This window comes from Diadema setosum, chromosome 4, assembly GCF_964275005.1.
Source record: "Diadema setosum chromosome 4, eeDiaSeto1, whole genome shotgun sequence".
Lineage (NCBI taxonomy): Eukaryota > Metazoa > Echinodermata > Echinoidea > Diadematoida > Diadematidae > Diadema > Diadema setosum.
The window spans coordinates 16,240,929-16,261,373 of record NC_092688.1 but is presented as its reverse complement, the minus strand read 5'-3'; the positions used below and the strand labels follow the sequence as shown (position 1 = coordinate 16,261,373).

Below are 20,445 nucleotides of genomic sequence, written 5' to 3'. Positions count from 1 at the left end.
AGATAGATGAGGTAAGAATGTTTGCGTGAGTTTTGGAGAATCAGATCGGCTAAAAACCCACAACACATTGCACTCGTGTTACCAATCCATGTGTTTATGCTACTCCTAGTTCTACGAGCAAATTCTGCATTTTCGCCAATCAAAACAGTTTAGTCATTCTGCGCGGAGATTTTGAAAACGGGCAGGTCAGTCCGAGGCGAGTGTGTATCTTATTAGTGATTATAGATCCGAAAATCGTCATGTTGCAGAGGCTCTTCCTGTGTATAATTTTGGTAAGTTAGAGCTGCAATGAAAATATGATTTCTGTCGTTGTGAATATTGTCACTTCAGTTGGTATGCACGAGTCTACTCTTTTGTGCATAGGGTAATATGCCTGAAAATTTTTTTTAAGAACTACTTTTCTTATTACCTCAGAAGGTTAAGAGGACAATGATTGCACGGCGCAATTTAATAGCCTGCCTGTCAACAAATAAAGAATTTAAATTGTTCGAGTTTCAATTTTAATGTAATGCAATGATGAATATGTATCGCAAGCATAAATTTATGCCGAAAAACGCCCCATATCACAAGTTGACACTTTCTTATACGAGTGTACATATTGATTTTAACGCCTTCACTCTAATGATACTTGATTTCAATGATTGTTTCAGCTCAGCTCTGTCGGCAGTCTGCCCATGGAGCAGCAGCAGCCACAACAGCAGCAACAGGACCAGCCACAACAGCCACAACAGCCTCAACAGCCACAACAACCACAACAGGACCATCCACAACAGCCACAGCAGCCTCACCAGCCCCACCAGCCCCACCATCAGCACGATGAAATGCCAAATGCTGATTTCGCATCGAGGGTGCAAAATTGCATCAGCGCCCTCCGAGGTGCTGGGGTGGGGCTGGATGAGGAGCTGGAGGATATTTTTCAGCAGCCACGGCGGACCAGACCTCCAAGGCCAGTGAAGCGAGGTCCATGTCGGGCAAGCTCGTGTCGGCTTCACCTACTGGCTTTAGAGAGGGATCGACATGTATTTCCGGATCGGAGGGCCGTGGCTCGCCTTAGCGCACGTGGCTTGGGTAAATAAAACAAATTCAGTGAAATTTCAGTCAAATTCACGCGCAATATTACATAGAAACCCAACTTAATTAGCCTTTGCTGTTGTAGTATACAACCAACGGACAGACAAGTATATTCACATGCCATAAAAATGCATATTTTTGTACTAGCACTAATATTACACATTACAGGAGTAACCCACCGAGGCATTCAATACGTGTATAATTTGGCGGGAATATAGAATGTGATTGACAGTGTGGGCGTGTCTCCCAAGATTACAAAACCTTTCTAGCATCTTGCACAGTACAGGGGGAGTAAGCCGCCGAGGCATACACGTGCATAATTTGGCGGGAACATCGATTGTGATTGATAGCGTGGGCGAGTCTCCCAAGACGAAGGATTTGTCAGTATGCACATTCTGAAAATCATTTGGGACTTTTATTCAACAAAATTCTGACGCGGCACTGGGATATGACTGCATACGGTACTGCTCACAACCTATAGAGTTAGAATGGTATGAGCATCGAATGGCATGAAATGGTGTCTTTTGTTTTTGAATCTCATTAATTCACTCTGGAATGTATTCATCTTTATACCCTGGCTGCGAACAAGTTATGTATTATTTCTCATTGGACGTAAACATGTTTGTATCCAAGGGTTGGAATGGATGCGGTCACATTGCGTTTTGAAAAAGAAAATGCCATATTTTCTGACAATTGACTCCCAATCCTTTTCATGGTTAAATGTCAATTGAAGGCCTTGCTCATTATAAAAAGAAAGAATTGGTTGTAGGTTCATAATAATCTGTGTGTTTGGGAAACAAGTGCATAGCACACTTGAAGAACAAAGAAGGATTCGTCCCTGTGATCACACAATCATTATTGTACAAAATAGACGGGTCAAGTTTTCAAATTTTAGGCCTAAAATGTTGTTGGTGATCATCTAACCAGATTTATTACATTGTAATACATGACATAAAATTATGAAACTCTAATTGTCTATGAAAGGGATGCAAACAGTGATACCACTACCACGAATAGGCCCTACATCCCGCAATCATCTGTTCTATGATTTAAAAGTAGTGCATTGGCATTCGATAAAAGTACTATTGTGTTCATGATTTCTAAGACTGCTGTGTTTGTTTTAGTTTTTCTTATCCCAGAAATGACAGAAAAGACGGATGCCTACGCTGCGTATGCCCTTACAATAAAATGGGATGAGTGGGGCTGACCTTTATGATATAATAGCGTTGTCAAACTGTTAAGTTGGTTCGAGTTAATGCGAACATTGTGATCCGATAATACCAACGTCAAGTATAGTGGATCATACTCTGGTCCCGATTATAAGCATTGGGGTATTATCCGCATTATGATGTTCATGAAACTGGTATGAGAAACATGATGTAATGTAGGGATCTAACAGAAAGCTCATGTTGCTCTTGCAATCTCACGTTATTCTACTACATGTTTTGATTTCATGTAGTGTATGAAAGCAGAAAACTACAAACGTACATACTGATAAGGAAGCGATTTATAGGCCCATATAATTTCACCCTGCAAATGAAGATAGATTTTCTACAATTTTTGTAGTCATTGGGTCCAGTTTCATAGCAGATTTCGATGAAATTCATTATATACATGATATATTTTGAGATAGCATAGATATCAGTGCCTAGGCCTATATGGTGGGTCAATATATACAAATGAAAAGTTTAGGCATAATGGATGTCTATTATTTTTCAAGTTAGGAAAACAAACAGTGTCAAAAAAGAAGAAATGATGATATTGATGTAAAAGATACACTTTAAGAAAACATAAACACACTTATTTTAACGCAAGACACAGTTAACATAAGAGACACAATGAAAGAACATAATCTAAACTTGGATTTGACAGAAGATTCAGCCGTTACTTTTAGGGTTTCTTTATCTTTATAGGGCTTGAAAGATAGGGATCGCATATTCATTTTCTGCAAATCAATGTGTGTTTCTTATACAGTTTTTTTTTTCATTCTCTTAGTTTTTTTTGACTGAGCTTATAACGTTTTCATTATTGAATTTCGGTACTTTAATGTGTACCGTGGAACAGCAAGACATATGTGTTCATTCATGCGTAAAGTGCTGATGAGAGTGGAAACTGTTTGCTATTTTCCCTGTTTCACATCTTCCATTCCTATCTCTCTGGCTCTCCAAAAATGATTATAGGGGAAAGAACGATAAACAGAGTGCGGAGGAACCTTAGTCCCGACGAGTTTCGAAATCTGATTATTAGCACATTTCCTCAGCTCCAGGGTGGATATTCTCTGGCTACATGCAGGAATCGACGGCTTGAGAATCTTCCTGATGACGTTAATAACCCAACAGCAATCTATGAACATCTTGGAAGAAGATTTTCAGGACGAATAATTTTGATTCCCCATGACGAAATAGTAAGTCTACATCTCAACACAACTTGTTTTCCTTTATTTGGTATGAATAATCCCTGTTCGAGCTATATTTTGTATATTTGCGCCCTTGTTCATACTAAACTGGGACCGTTTCATAGCTAGCCTGTTGATGCTGTCGACAAAAAAAAAATGCAAACATATCCATAAATACTCGAGACCGTGTCGAATTTCGCATAAGAGTCTCTGTGAATGAAATTGCCCTTTTATATTATTATGCTCTAATTTTTGTATATTTCAATTAGACCATAGACACTTTATTACTAGACAATCATAATGTTGATTTCACTTGATTTGATTGTTTCACATCTCAAACACAAAAATCATGATACAACCGATGGAATATGGCAAGATATAGCGATCTATCTAAAAGAGTACACAAGGCAATGGAGACCTTCTGAAAGGCAGACTGTGTATTGTATCATTAACGTCCCGAGGTGAAAATGTTTGAGTCTTACTAAACAGAGAACCTAATAACGAAAACTATGGTACTATAATGGTTTTGCAATGTCTGTGACTGTTGTGGACATTGTGGGTTCATGAATAAAAGTTGTACATTCACCCCACTGGCTTTCGTAGATATTCTTCAATGATATACCTCTTCAGTCAATTTATTTCGACGGTGTATACTGTGTAATATCGTGACAATTTTTGTCTGGTAGTATTCTCAGTTTTGTATCTTGCAAGCCCTAAGGAACCGTTCTGATGATTGTTGTAACGTTTCATCAGCCATAGTAAACTCATGGAAATTATTTGCATAATTTTAACAGAAAATCAATGTGACAGTAAACGATTGTTGTTTTCCTAGTCATGACAGTGGTGCACTGTAAATACTCAGATGCATTACTTTATAAGGCTGGAAGAAATTTAAGCCTTAACATTTCTACTGTGTAACTCGAACCTCACACCTGTATGTTTACCTTTTTTATCACAGGAACTTTTAAACGAGACTGTAGTAACTACAACTGTTGCGACTACACCACCTACACTTACCACGTCAGCACCATATACAGTTACCACCGCATCGTCACTTATCACAGCCAGAAATCCATCTTCCTCTCAAACTAGCACTGCTCATCCTCTGACTAGAGCGAGATCGGATGAATCATTGCCAGTAATCGTGAGTTGTGCACTTCATGTTTGAATGTGATGAAAATATCAGTGAACATAATTATTATTTGGGTTCTTTTTTTTTTCAATAAATCAGTCATTTATTGGCGTATTTAGTCCGTTGTGGCTCGTTACTACTATCAACCGCTATATGCCGGTCTATCATGACATCTCCTATATAAAAACCACGTGTCCTTAATGAGAAAGAAACACAATCTAATGTTTTTATACAACTAATGAATGTGGTGCCATGTAATAAAAACCGAGATATAGTACTTTATACAGCTGGAATAGATTTTAACCATTACTTTTCTACAATGCCTACGGTGTTACTGGAACATCACACCTGTGTGTTAACCTTTTCTTTATCGCAGGAACTTTTAAACGAGACTGTAGTAACTACAACTGTTGCGACTACACCACCTACACTTACCACGTCAGCACCATATACAGTTACCACCGCATCGTCACTTATCACAGCCAGAAATCCATCTTCCTCTCAAACTAGCACTGCTCATCCTCTGACTAGAGCGAGATCGGATGAATCATTGCCAGTAATCGTGAGTTTTGATGTGATGAAAATATCAGTGAACATAATTATCATTTAGGTTAATTAAATGACTGAGCTTCAACCAACCTTGAATTGTAGAGGGCTAGCTTTCGTCCTCTCCTGAGGACTTTCTCAAGCCTTATGCAGTGGAGTGTTGTCTTGCTGCCGTTGCCTGTCTTTATTAATCACTGGACCATAGATTGGTGAAGGTGATAACGCTTGAGAAAGTCCTCAGGAGAGGACGAAAGCTTGCCCTCTACAATTCAAGGCGGGCTGAAGCTCAGTCATTTAATTATTTATCATCCCCAGCCGATGAAAGTTTTTAGTATCATTTAGGTTCTTTTTTTTTCAATAAATCAGTCACGTATTGGCGTATTTAGTCCGTTGTGGCTCGTTACTACTATCAACCGCTATATGCCGGTCTATCATGACATCTCCTATATAAAAACCACGTGTCCTCAATGAGAAAGAAACACAATTTAGTGTTTTTATACAACTAATGAATGTGGTGTCATGTAATAAAAATCGAGATATGGGCAATTCCGTATGGGACGGGCAAAAAAAGCAAAATTCAAAGTTAAGTAAATGCTCAGAAATTTAAGTTTCTCGTACAGACGGATTGTTGTATTTACGGAAACAAAAAACCCTTTTCCAATAACTTTCCTCATTTTTGTTGTACACACTTTTAAAGTTGGAAGACTATCTACTATATTTAACTAAAATTTTATAATATTGGATGAAAATGTAAAATGAAACAACTTAAATATCTCTCTGCTTTATGCATACTTCCACATCTTTCTTCCTATGCTTCAACAATCACATTCAATGAAGCATTCAGTCACTCTCATTATGATATTTTTTTTGGAGAAATTTTCAAAATCTACTGATAAATTGACGTAATTCCGTTAGCATAAAATTCAAAAAAAAATTTTCTCCTGAACAAACTAATCACTCATTTTTTTCTCCCCTTGTAAATTTTTTCTCTACATGTGACTCCCTGAAAACTCACAATACATTTTGTGAAATATCTCCTTCAGTTCTTCTGTAATTGTGGTAATTGTGAATTACATGGTAACGGAATTACACGCACATCTAATGTGGAAAAGAATGACATAACCTACTTTCGTGCCAATATGTATGTGAACTGTTCATGATATAGCTTCAGGGCATTACCATTGAACTTAACAGAGTTAGTGATTGGCAGTAAAGGAGTGGAAGTTGAAATATATGTATGGTATGATACACTGATATGAATCAGCATAGCTGGATGCCTCTGACAGTGAGTCCTGACATCAGGGTACACGCTTGACAAGACTTCTTGTGCTGAAAGTCTCTTGCCTTCTTTCACCTTTTCTCATGTACAATAATTACATGGAGACTGTGCTAACTGATAATTTTATAAGGTTTGCTACAGATACTCATTCTCAAATGTTAAAAATCATACTGAATTCTGAGATCTATATCAATGTATATTTTCTTGCTAAAAAGTCTGATGGTTTCATACAAAATCCAAGTATAGTGATGAGGGACTATTGAATGGGTGTGATGCAGCATAAATTGAACAAAGGTTAGAAAGAAGAGGAAGGACATACAATTTCTTTAAAAGGAAAAGAGAGCACTGCTACTGACAGAGAGAAATGAACAGGATAATTTTTGTGAGGAAAGATCAAGAAATTATTTGACACAGGATGCCCACCGAATGTGACACCTTTGATCTTTCTGTATAAAGGCTTTATTATCACCAGTCTATAGTCTGACCTTTTATTGAACATGTCCTGTTTTCATCCTCAAGTCCTTTATCTTTAATGGTAAATGTAGGCTATGACCTTCTTTCATCCGTTTCTTTGATCTTTCCTCCACAGAGACATTTATTTCGATTTTCATGCCCATTTGATACAGAACATCTGCTACCCTTTGAAATTTGTTCTTTAATCCTTTCCTTTTAAAAGGAATAAAGACAAAAACACCATTTGTGATGAACATTTACCCAATCAGTAATTGTGATACAGCTCTAAAATATAACATTTAGGCCTATAGTTTCCCGTCCTAAGAAGATATTAAATATTAAAGTCAATGGGCTTCTGCTTCTACCTTTACTCTTCATGTTACCATCTGCTTCACAATCCAGTTTCATACAAGTGACATAACAGTGTATTTTATCATTTGCTTTCAGGCAGTCAAAATACAACTTACTGCAAAAGAGAAGATGCACACTTCTTGTGAATAAATATATGGCAACATTCAGGATGAGAAAATAGACAAAGTCAAAGAAGAAAGACAGAGACAGGAAACTCAGGAAATTTATAGGCCAAGTCATGATTACAGTCAATGATCAAATCACTGTCGTGTTTCTGAAGACGCCATTTGGAAATTTTGTGTGTTCAGAAGTAAATGGTAACATTATTCACAGGTTGATTAATCTGACCCTAACACAGTGAGCTGCAAATGGATAAAAGAGGCCCTCTTACCTTTCTATGAATTAACAGAATTTGGTGGACTCACTCTAAATGGTTCAAAAAGTCGTAGTTTGTTTAAGTTTTTCTGCTGTATTATATTTCATTTTAGTTTAGTTTATTTTATTTGGTGGGCTTAATTACACTGTAAGGGAATTATCAAATTATGCACATTATATACGACGGGGCAACTTCAGTAGTAAGTAGTAAGTTCATTAGTAAAATGTCACAAGTTTTTAATGATCAGTATAGGCCTAAGCCACAACATAGAAATAATAATGATTGAGCACTGGTGCAGTACCATAATCATATAAGAAAATGTTCTTTTTAATTTATGATTCAATCATAATTTGTTATATCTGTTACTGAACCATAACTGCATCTTTTCACTTAACAAATTAAAAGTTTCAAGCATCCTTTGTGTTCATCTTTAATATTAAACATTGTGTTCAATGATGGGGCTGCACACTGTGCTCTTGCACTGTAAATTGGCACTTTTTGAGTTAGATTTGAATTCAGTGTCAATCTGGACAGTTTTTTTAAATTATTTTCTTGTTCATGTACACATAATATCTATGTACAATACTTGTAAGTAATTCACAAATATTATCGATTATTGGCATAGTTAGGAAGAAGAAAACAGAGAAATCTGTCTTGCATGATATCAACAAAAGAAATAAAAGAAAGTTTTAGTATTGTTGACTGGATTTATAGAATTGTACTTGTGTAGGGCTATTCTAGCGCAAATCCTTTACCATGTGTCTTAGATGTCATTTACCTGCAGAGTGTGAAATTCTTAACTTGAAAGTAAACAAATTTTGATGGATGTGGTACTTACAAGTTACGAGATCTTGATTGACATAGTTACAACTTCAAATCACAGCCGTTAGCATGAACATTTTATGGGGTTTTTTTTGACCACAAAAACTCATTTGGCACCTATACACTTGTAGCAGTTCAAGGTTAAAGGCTAGAAAGTACTTATTTTGATGTTATATTATAGCATCAGGCATAAACAATCTTTATCAAGACATTTCAGAATACATGAGTACCAAGAATGTGTATTTTCTCCAGTGTATTTCAGAAGGCGTAATTCCGTTACCATTTGTGTAATTCTGTTACCGCTGACTTTACAGGGGAAAAGCCTGTTGCTGGGAAAATGTAATGAAATACTTGAAAAACCAAACAACTAAATTGAATTTGACATAAGCAAAGATAAAATCAGACAATAACCTATAGTGTATAGAATTATAGAATTCAGAGAAACAACTCCCAAAGTCAGAGTTGAAGTTGTGACTCAATTTTCTGGTAATTCCGTTACCATCTCACATAGACCTCCTTTGTAACCAACCAAGTGAGAACATTTAACAAATTTGTATTTGGGGTGACAGTGTGAGTACCTCTGAATTTTTTAAATGTATCAAGAGAAGGCAAAGTAATCAATCCAGTATACGGGGTGAAAGAATATGAGCCAAAATTCTCTGATTTGTAATTCCGTTACCGCGGAATTGCCCACATATTACTTTATACAGCTGGAATAGATTTTAACCATTACTTTTCTACAATGCCTACTGTGTTACTGGAACATCACACCTGTGTGTTTACCTTTACTTTATCGCAGGAACTTTTAAACGAGACTGTAGTAACTACAACTGTTGCGACTACACCACCTACACTTACCACGTCAGCACCATATACAGTTACCACCGCATCGTCACTTATCACAGCCAGAAATCCATCTTCCTCTCAAACTAACACTGCTCGTCCTCTGACTAGAGCGAGATCGGATGAATCATTGCCAGTAATTGTGAGTTTTGCACTTCATGTTTTGATGTGATGAAAATATCAGTGAACATAATTATCATTTAGGTTCTTTTTTATTTCAATAAATCAGTCACGTATTGGCTAATTTAGTCCGTTGTGGCTCGTTACTACTATCAACCGCTATATGCCGGTCTATTATAACATCTCCTATATGAAAACCACGTGTCCTTAATGAGAAAGAAACACAATTTAATGTTTTTATACAACTAATGAATGTGTTGCCGTGTAATAAAAGCCGAGATATATTACTTTATACAGCTGAAATAGTCAAACCATTACATTTCTACAATGCCTACTTTGTTACTTGAACCTAACACATGTGTGTTTACCTTTTTTCATCACAAGAACTTTTAAACCAGACTGTAGTATACAACTACACCACCTACATTTACCACGTCAGCACCATGTACAGTTACCAATGCATCGTCACTTACAGATAGAAATCCTTCGGCCCTTATTTACATACATTTTTTTATCGCAGGAACTTTTAAACGAGACTGTAGTAACTCCAACTGTTGCGACTACACTTATTACCACGTCAGCACCATACACAGTTACCACCGCATCGTCACTTATCACAGCCAGAAATCCATCTTCCTCTGAAAGTAGCACTGCTCGTCCTCTGACTACAGCGAGATCGGATGAATCATTGCCAGCATTCGTGAGTTGTGTACTTCATGATTTGATAGTGAATACAACATGAACCTTATTGCTGGATATTTTTTCCATTGATTCAACTATTCATTTCTGCTTCTTTGCTGCTTTCATTCCGTATGCATCTCTACCCAGCGTGTTCTCATTGAAGTTTATACGTTTTCGAGTTATTCTTTGATTGAGAGTTTGTCTTAACAATGCATCGTTTTCCGGAATTCTATTTCCGAAAAAACAAGATCATCGGGTCTTATGTTCCTATAGTCAATTCTCCCCTTCCACATGATGCGGCTATCATATTTACATCTGTCAATTTACTCTCCTACCAACGGTCTGTAATAAATAACCACAGTGTCCTCAAATGATAGACTTCCACACCAAACAAACAAAATATGATTATCAACAACAAGTTAATAATCCACAATTTCTACTGACTGACTTTCTTTTTCACTCTGTTCTTGTTCTTCTATACTAATAGCTCGTCAGTTTCGGGAACCATATTCTGAGGATCAGATGATAATGAATTTAGATACCCATCCCTGTATGTGAACACCTTAACTTTTTTTTTTTTTTTGGTTTATTGTACCTTGGCAGATATCATTGTTATATGATAAAAATAAACGTACAATGGTAGCACTTTGATGTTAAACAAATACGAAAATGCAATGTTTGTTACTCAGACTGTCTCCTATTCCTGACGGCTCATTAATCCGAAAGTGATATAAGGTTTATTTATCCACAGGTTCGTTACTCCGAAAACAGAACATGATTTGTCATTCCTAAATTCAGTTGCAGCATGGAGGTGAGAAGTCTCTACTCACCTCTCTGGTGGCATTACGCTCCTTTCTATCATTCTCCGATTTCCGTACCTTCTATTATCATTACCATCTGAATGCTATCCACAAATGTTCTGATTAACGAATTATACGTATTCGATAGGTGTACGGAATACTGCGTTTGGTTATGAAGACTAAACAGATGAACTAGCAGCAGTCCTATTTCCTTTAATGCCACGTCGATAGAAAGCTGCCACTCAGAAATGTTAAACTGAAGTCGCTGCACGGGTAGGAAGACAATCATAGCTGTCATTCTCAGAGGAAGATACGGCTTTATTATGGGAATTAATTTTCGCCGTCCCTTGTGATAAGACATTGGTGGTACGCATAAATACGAGCAGAAACGGGGTGAAAAAAATATGAAAGATTGCTGAAATAATGTCAGAATTACTCTACTTAACATGTATGTACGCTAATCTGGCATTATTAAATGAATGAATTATACGTTTATACCATATCAGTGTCATTATTTTGTCAAAGATGATCCGAAAGACGTTAAAAAAAAAAATCGGTATTCAAGAGTGTTCAAATTCAAATATTTTCACGAGACAAAGCTTAGGTCTACACTTCTGTACATAATCCTTTGAGGATGTACTTATCACATTACAGAAATTCCATTCTATTTGAAAAAAATTAACGCACATTAGATAGCCGACTTCAATATTAACTTTCAAAATGAACCCTCAAACAGGTACAAATTCTTGTACTGTGGAGTTTTTTACGCATCAGGAAAATGCCGACAGCTGTTTCGAATAATTACTAACAGCTGGAACTCTATCTCTTAAACCTTCTTGAAATACGAAATTTATATTAATGCTCTTTTGGATTAATAAACTTGTGGAGTAACAAAAATTATCAAAGTAAAACATATAATCAAGAACAATTTATTATGCATAAGCTAAAATATGTAAACAAATTAAATAATACGGTAGAATGAATAAAGTTTTATTTAAACACGTTTCTTTTCTTTTCCTTTCGTTTTTACTACAGGGCACATCTATCATTACTAATTCTGACGACGACAGTGATGTCGAGGTAAGACTGTCGTCAATTAGAATTATCTTTTTTTTTTGTGCAAAATTAATTATAAGTTCAAAATCCATTTCTAAATGTTTGTACTATTAGTGAAATTTTTAGCAAGTTGCTTTTGAAATTGACAAGTTTGCCTAATACAGACTGCTATGATATGATATCATCGCACTTTCTGTAGCAATTCAAGGTTTGTATTTCTTTGCTGTTCCTCATGCAATCAAAAATGGATGCTAACAACTTATAGATATACCGTAAATTAATTCCTCGTTCACAAATTGAATCGTATATATTCTGAGTCACTTCATGCCTTGTTGAACCAATGTTGTTGTTTTCTTTTTCGGTTTTTTTTTCGTCATTACTTCCACACAGAAGGAGAGAAGAAATAATGTTGACTTTTTTTTTTCCCCAAACGAAATGTTAAATGCGGTTCAACCTTAAAAAGAATCAACAACAACAAAGAATCAGTTTCAACCACTATGGCTTATGTACTGTTATGATGAATGCTTGTAAACGTCTTCCTTGAAACAAGTTTTTAGTATGTTTTACAATTTTGATGAATTCATAACTTACTTATCCCAGGAACTATCTATTTTTATTGCATCCAATAGATTTCACTTGCGGGTACAAATAGTCATGGCGCGGGAAATCGTCCCGAGATAAGTCATCACTCAGCTGCCACACCTGTAGAAAGAGTGCAAGGTACGTCATTGTTTCCTTGGAGGAGCTTGCACGCATGACGTCCCATTTCTTTTTTTTCTAAAATGTAAGAAGCACTAAGTCAGAAAATTGGTGGGCATATACTAGTACTGCGATTGTTTGGTAAAAAAAAAATGACTAGATGCAGCTTAAACACAATTATGACTTCAGATTAGAGGAAAATACAATTATTAACGTTGCATGTTGAAAGAAGAATCAATTTCAGAGGGAACTACATTGAAGTTGTCCTATAAGGAACAATATGTATGCGTAATGTGTATAGATATGTGAATTTCTGTGTATAGCGTTTGATAGATGGTTATGGAACAAACTAATGGGGAGTGATCTGCAAAAAAGCACGACTAATAAAAAATGTGATCACGGTAATTACTGCAGAGGAAAACCGTAAACTATTCTTTTACATCACAGAGGATGAGAAGGGCTCGGCGTTCGCCGCTTATCCGCCCCCCCCCCCCTCCCTCCCCCTCCCCTCCCCCTCCCCTCCCACCCCCCCTCTCTCTCTCTCTCTCTCTCACCCTCTCCCTCTCTACTGTTTCTCACCAATCACAGACTCCTTTTGAGTCAGAAAATGCAGGGAGGTTATAAACTCGTCCTCCCTGGCTAATGGCAGAACGTCACGCAGAACTTCAATTATCTGTAACCATTCATATCATCAGGGAGGTCACCTCCCTGATATTATCAAGGAATCGCGGTACTGCCATTCAAACGTCATCATCTCGCCAAGGTATTTTTAAAGGGGATGGCAGTAACTGATCAGTGGTAATCAATAGGAATGCTGGGGATGATTGTTCCAATCCTTGTGGGATTAATTTAAGAGCACATTATATATCATCTATTGTATGGAAATATTTTGCTTCAGAATGGTCTCATATTCAAGTAATGTGCAGCTTAATGTTTCCATGTTCGCATGCCTGTACAGTGTACAGTGACAGGGCATTAAACTGCACATTACTTGAATATGAGACCGTTCTGAAGCAAATAATTTTTACACAATAGATATATATAATGTACTCTTAAATGAATCCCACAAGGATTAGAAAAATTAGCCCCCAGCATTCCCACTGATTCCCACTGATCGGTTACTATCCATCCCCTTTAACGAGACAGTCGACCTCCTGATGGAATTTCCGTTTCCTTGTACAATGCGAGTAATGCTGGTAGGCCTCTAGCACATTATGAGAGTAAATGTCAAAACAACGAGAACGAAACTTTTAAACTAAATTTGAGATCGAAATGTCATACAAACTACTAGTATTACATTTATGATTGTGCGAAGTGATTGGCAACATTTAGGTATTCTTTTTTTTTTTTTTCGTGCTCAAACAGATGATACGAATATGCACATGAGTGCTGAAGGTGTCATCCGCTTGTAGTTATCATTACCCTTGACTAAATAACTTCAAAAAATGAGGAGTGTGGAGCCGGGTTTTGTAAAAACGCCGTAATTTGTTTAAAAAATCCGGGATGAGAATTGTAAGAATGCCGGGAATTCTAAAATGTCTCGCCGTGAAATATAAAAATCATGTAGTACAGGCTTACTCCTAACGGTATGACGTTCCGATGGTATAAGTATAAATCTCGTTGTCTGACAGAATTGCACCGATGTGTTGGCTCAGTGAGTAGAGCGGGAGGGGTGAGGGAGAGGATGGGAATTGTCCAAATTTTCAGCATCTTCTTGAAAAATTTATGACGGACTTTCACCGCATTTGGCGTATAGTATCCTTATGCTGATATGATTTTAATTTCTTAAAATGAGCCCCCCCCCCCCACCCTACATCGATGAAGGGGGAGGGGGCGGAGTTGAAGCCTCAGAGTCTCTAAAGTCTAAAATTGTAATCTTCTCCTTCAAACGGAAAAGGATAGAGCTATGGAAACATTAATGACTGAAATCTTAATATGTTAGATTATGGCGGATCCATGGGTGCCCTAATTTGGGCGGGGGGGGGGGGGGACTAAGGTAGAGGATGGGAATTGTACACATTTTCATCATCTCCTCGACAAATCTCTGACGGATTTTCTCCAAACTTGGCGTATAGTATGTTTATGGTGATATGATTTTAATTTGTTATAATGAGCCCCCCCCCCCCCACACACACACACCGATGGGGGGATGAGTGGATGGCCAGTGGGGCAATTGAAGCCTCAGAGTCTCTAAAGTCTAAAAATTATCTTCTCAGTCAAACCGGATGTCAGAGCTATGGAAACATTCATGACTGATATTTCATGTTAGCGAATCCAGGGGTGCCCTCATTTGGGGGGGGGGGGGGGGGGGATGAGGGGAAGGAGGGGAATTTTCTACATTTTTAGCATTTTCTTGAAAAAATAATGACAGATTTATACGAAACTTGGCACCATCTTTATGGTGTTAATTATGATTCGCACCACCGAAGGGAGGGGGTGTTGAAGACTCAGAGTCCATGAAGTTTGGAATTTTTCATCTTCTTAGTCCAACCGGAAAAGATAGAGCTAAGTTACAGGTATGAAGACATTAATGACTGCATGCAATTTCATGTTTGATTAGGGCGGATCCGGGGGTGCATTGATGGGGATAGGGGGTGGGGGGGGGTGAGGGAAATTTTCTATAGTTTCAGCATCTTCTCATAAAATCTATGATGGATTTTACACCAAACTTGGCAAATAGTATGTTTATGATCATATAATCTTAATTTGTTGAAATGAACCTCCCTTCCTACTCCGCCGAAGGGGGAGGGATGGGGGGGGGGGGGGTTGAAGCGCAGAGTCCTTACAGTCTGAAAGTTTAAAGTTTTTCATCTTCTTAGTCGAACCAAAAAAGACAAAGCTATATAAGTTAGTGATGTGAAGATATGGAGACATTCATGGCTAATATTTCAAATTAGGCCTAAATTATGGCGGATCCAAGGGTGTCTCCGAAGCTTTAACTCCCCCCCCCCCCCTTTCGACTCGGGGGGACATATTTTTAAACAAGATGATATCACCCTAAAGATGCTATTTCAGGTTTGGTGAAAAATCCGTCATAGATTTTTCAATAAGATGTTAAGAATGTGTATATTTTCATGTATGCAATTGCAACATGATTGATAATGCAAAAAGGCATAAAAACTGTCCGTGGTCAACCTGGTGATAACAACATACTATACAAACTGATTTAAAAAAAATCTCTCTTCACAATATCACGTGCACCTAACACTTCATACAAACAAAAAAATCAAATAATGCTAACTTAGCTCTATCTTTTTACTTTTTTCGACTACGAAGATAACAAATTAGGAGTCAACTCCCCCCCCCCCCCCCCCCACTCTCTAGTGGTATCATATCAGAAGAGGTTTCACATCATCCAACCAAAAATCTTAGAAACCCAAAGTTAGATCCGAACCAAACGTATCGATCCCTTTGATAATGATGGAATCACCCATTCAGTGTAGGGCCTTTATGTTATTGTAGATGCTATATATACTCCATTCACAGCTTCGAAGTAAGGTCACCCTATCAAACTTTAATGGATGGAACAGTATTGGTGGAGATGATAACTTTTTGCAAGATACCAAGAAAACACTTGTGATACAGTACAGAGCATACCATCTTAAGAGGAATTCAAAGTTTATTTGATGGAAATTGGGTTTGGAATGACTGACACATCCGAAAACAAAGTAAAACAAAGCAATCGTAATAAAGTGTGGGTCCCACACTTTATTAGAATAACACTTTTTGGATATCTCAGCCATTTCAAAACCAATTTTAATCAAATAAACGTTGAATTCTTTGTACAATTACATGCTCTTTCATATTTCACGAGAGGTTTCTCATTATCTCACCAAAAAACTGTTAGAAACTTGAACCAAAAGTATGTGATCCCTTTAATGTGCCGTCGAGGATCTCTACCACCTGACCTGTACGCTCCCCCCCCCTCAAAAAAAAAAAAAAAAAAAAACCCAAACACGCACACACGCACAGTTTCGTTGACATCACAGTATGAACTCTCTGTTTCTTGTCAGTAAGAGTATGAAATCTTGTCCCCCCCCAAAAAAAAAAAGAATGCCTCTAATCTGCAATGAGGCCTACTCCACAACTACCCTTTCCGTGTGTACACTTCAAAGCCCTGGCCTTTATTCCAGTTAACAATAACATGGCTTATTACAATAGACGACTGTTTCTACGCTACTACTACTACTACTACTATTACTACTACTACTACTACTACTACTACTACTACTTCTACAACTACTACATGTACTTATGATGATGATAATGGTAATTAAATAAAATGATAAAGAGAATAATGATATAATAATCATCATCATCATAACATAGTAATAATAATAATCATAATAATCATAATAACATAGTGATAATAAAGATAATAATGTTAATAATAACAACATTAAGTGTGTTCATAATCGTGAGTTCAAGGAGGCCGGCGGCAAAAAGAATACTAGAAGATATTGGAAATGTTTACTGGAGGTAAGCATGATGCCTTGTTGGAGGATAGATTGATATTACATGTACTAGTGACGGTGAGATAGGAACATGTGGTGATTCTTAATACATATTGAATAAGTATAGCAAAAGCGTATCATCTATTACTCCCCACATTAGAACAGGAAAATTGTGGATGACAAATTCTGCACAACATTACAAGTCACTTTTCTTTGTATCTTGACAGATTTGGAAACGAGACTGCCTATCTACGTCTTCGTTTGTCCAGCGACACGCGGAGGATAACAGTTTCCCGAAATACCATAGTTGCTGACGCGCTGCAACTCTACGACGAGTTAGGACTGCACCACTATGCGCTTCATGTAACCTTCGACGGCGAGGAGGGCGAAGATTTCGAAGGATAAGTAGAGAGTTCTTCACCTCCTTTTGGGATACATCCTTGGAAATGTATTTTTTGGGTAGGAGATTAGTTTACCCCCGCGTTGGACCCTATCAGTACAACCCTCCATTCCACACGTGGCATCTCCTGGGAAGAATGCTAAGTCATGGATTCATATTATGCGATTATCTCCCTACAGGAATCAATGAGGCTACATTATCTTTCCTTCTAACTGGTAGGGAGCCCGGGACCAGGGATAATGTTAAGTAGTTTTTTATCCATTCTGTCCCAAGTGATGATTAACATTGTCAACAGCCGTGAACACAATTCCATCCCAAATGGAATTTCCTGAACCATTAATGACCAGGCTATCAGCAATTTGTGTCACTTTGGTTCAACGTCAATTCCCAGGCCCCGCAATATCCGTTTAATGACTTTAGCCATAGCAAGACATGTCCTAATTGAAAGCCCTTTTTATGCCTTACACCATATGAGACAAGGTCTATCGTCTGCCCACCCTACATTGTGGTTTCCTCCTCCAAGAGATGAAAATATATCATTCCTTCTAAATTCTTCACTCCAACCGCTGAAAATGTTATTGACAGGCTCCAGATCGATCTAAGTGACAACCCGACTCAAGCTGTTTGGAAACCCAAGTCCTAGATTGGTTTAAACAGTTTCTTTTGCGCTAGAAGCCTCCCCAGTTAGCTATCTTCTACGGTTTATTACGTCAAGTAATATACTTAACGGAAATATTCGAGTGACATTCAATGGAACCCAAAATGAAATGAATATGCTGCAAGTAGCAACATGTGGGCGACAGATCACATTGTCGAGGTACATTATGTCATATGAATCATTGGAGACATTTTTTGCTAAACATTATCCGTAATCCGAATCTATGGGACAGATTTGACACAATTTAAGGAGGAAATCTAATCACAAAATAAATAAACGGTGAAAGAATTACAAAACTTTCCTATAAAACGTTTAGAAATAAGTAAAATGCCCTTACCATTTTTCATTTTTGTCATATGCGAAAGTTGGAAAATTGTTCACTGTAAAGCTAATACAGGTTGAAGTCTTAATAACATACCAAAATATATCCGGGGTTTGTTATTTGTTTTTTGTTTTGTTTTTTTGTTGTTTTTTTGGTTGTTTGTTTTTTTTTTGGAGCGGTTTAAGCAAGGTTTATATCTAGAAGGATAAGAAGTGGAAATTTTTGGTATTTCTCTTTATACTTTGAAGTGGGTGATAAATAATGATAATCTAACTTCCAGAAGTGAAAGTGCATTCAAATCCTTATGCACCTTCTCAGGAGCTCCTGGCTTCAAGCACCATGAAGCATCGTTATAATTTCCTTCCAAGATATCAGAATAGATTTGGGAAGCATGCGTCGCAAATACGTAACAAAGATTGCTAAATGTCCTATGCATATCTGTTGCTCATGAGGCTGTATTTCCCACTGAAGACTTTAAAAAACATCGCCATCGTATTGAATACACAGTGAGTGTATTGCACTTGCATTGACCCCTCTGTGAAGCGTTTTCAAGCAAACCTCTCCTGTGTACTGTAAGATTTGAGTGAGTGATCCTTCTATGTAGTGTATTTCACCCTACTCGTACACAGGGTCTATTCATGAGGTAAACTTGGGAAACAGAATGACCATGGGGACCATAAGGTGTGAGATGTCGGTGTCAGGATTTTGAACTGCACTGGATGATCAGTGATAATGATTTACTTTGGGAATGAAAGTATCAGACGGACGGAGTCTAGTATCACATAATGAATTTGGTAGCGTGGTATGGGGTCGAGGGAAATATGCACAACTCTAAACGTTAGCATATAGTCACTGTCAAACTGCACAACGCAATACTCCTCCATTGTCAGAAGACAGAACAATAGAAATAGCCTATGACAAAACTCCACAAGCATAATATATAGGCCGGGAAATGAGAGAGCAGCAATATTCTCAGAACAAGACTTTAAGTAGCAAGTACCTCGTACCTAATTTTTTTCAATGATTACTCCCTTTTTCTAATGGCACGTGCTGTTTTAAAACATTTTCTCTTATTCTTGCCGTGATTTCGCATGAACTTGTCTCTTTGAGGAAAAGATATACTTTTTGAAGCCTACCTGCCCTCCACTAAATAGGCCTAGATGTAGTACGAGGTTTAAAAAAAAAATAACCTGCATTCAGGACTGGATTAATCCCAATAGTGGAATCGGCAATAGTGTGATTGTTCTGGTCAGACGTCTATGTGAAGGTGATTCTGAGAACCTGGCCATTTTGTTATATTGTTGTTGTTTTATCAGCGGTAATCAAGTGGTACATTGACAGAATGTGTTCATGTCAATTTGCTTTGCTCTGAAGTTTGCAACAACAAAACACCAACAAATAGAGCCCTGTAAATATCTTGCACACTCACGTACACATCATATTTTACTCACACATTTCACATAGTTTTTGACTGCTATGAGTTTGACACTGTTCTCATCATTTGAATGACAGGAAGGAACAAGATTTGTATGTTTGTTATAGTTATTATAATTCAAAATATAAGTGTATGCAGAAGGCAAAGATGACATAAAGAGGACGAAGTGCCAACCACCCCTAAACAAAATGAAAATAGAAATTACAGAAAACGAAAATACAGAAAATACTCAATAATTATATGAATGTAAGTACATGCCCGTCAACCTCGACCATTCTTTAGGGTGCATCAGCTGAAAGATATTTTAAACGAAGTTATTGATGACATCTTTGATCATACCTGTACAGTGAGTATGTTTGTTTCTTCTTAACTATACATCCAGATTGCAAATGAACATCATTAGCGTTGTATTTTTTTCGAAGAAATTAAACAAGAATATTGCATACAGTGCATTATTAAAAGAGAAGGCTTGGTATAACAGGTAAACATTAAAATCTTATAGTGAGAATCATAAGTAATATCTTCGATCAGGCAGAATAATGTTAAAGTAAC

The 20,445-nt window shown here is 37.3% G+C and overlaps 1 pseudogene; it reads left to right on the top strand.

Annotated features, from left to right (window-relative positions):
• Positions 1 to 239: 239 nt before the first annotated feature.
• On the top strand, positions 240 to 18,384 carry LOC140227654 (uncharacterized; annotated as a pseudogene).
• Positions 18,385 to 20,445: the final 2,061 nt, after the last annotated feature.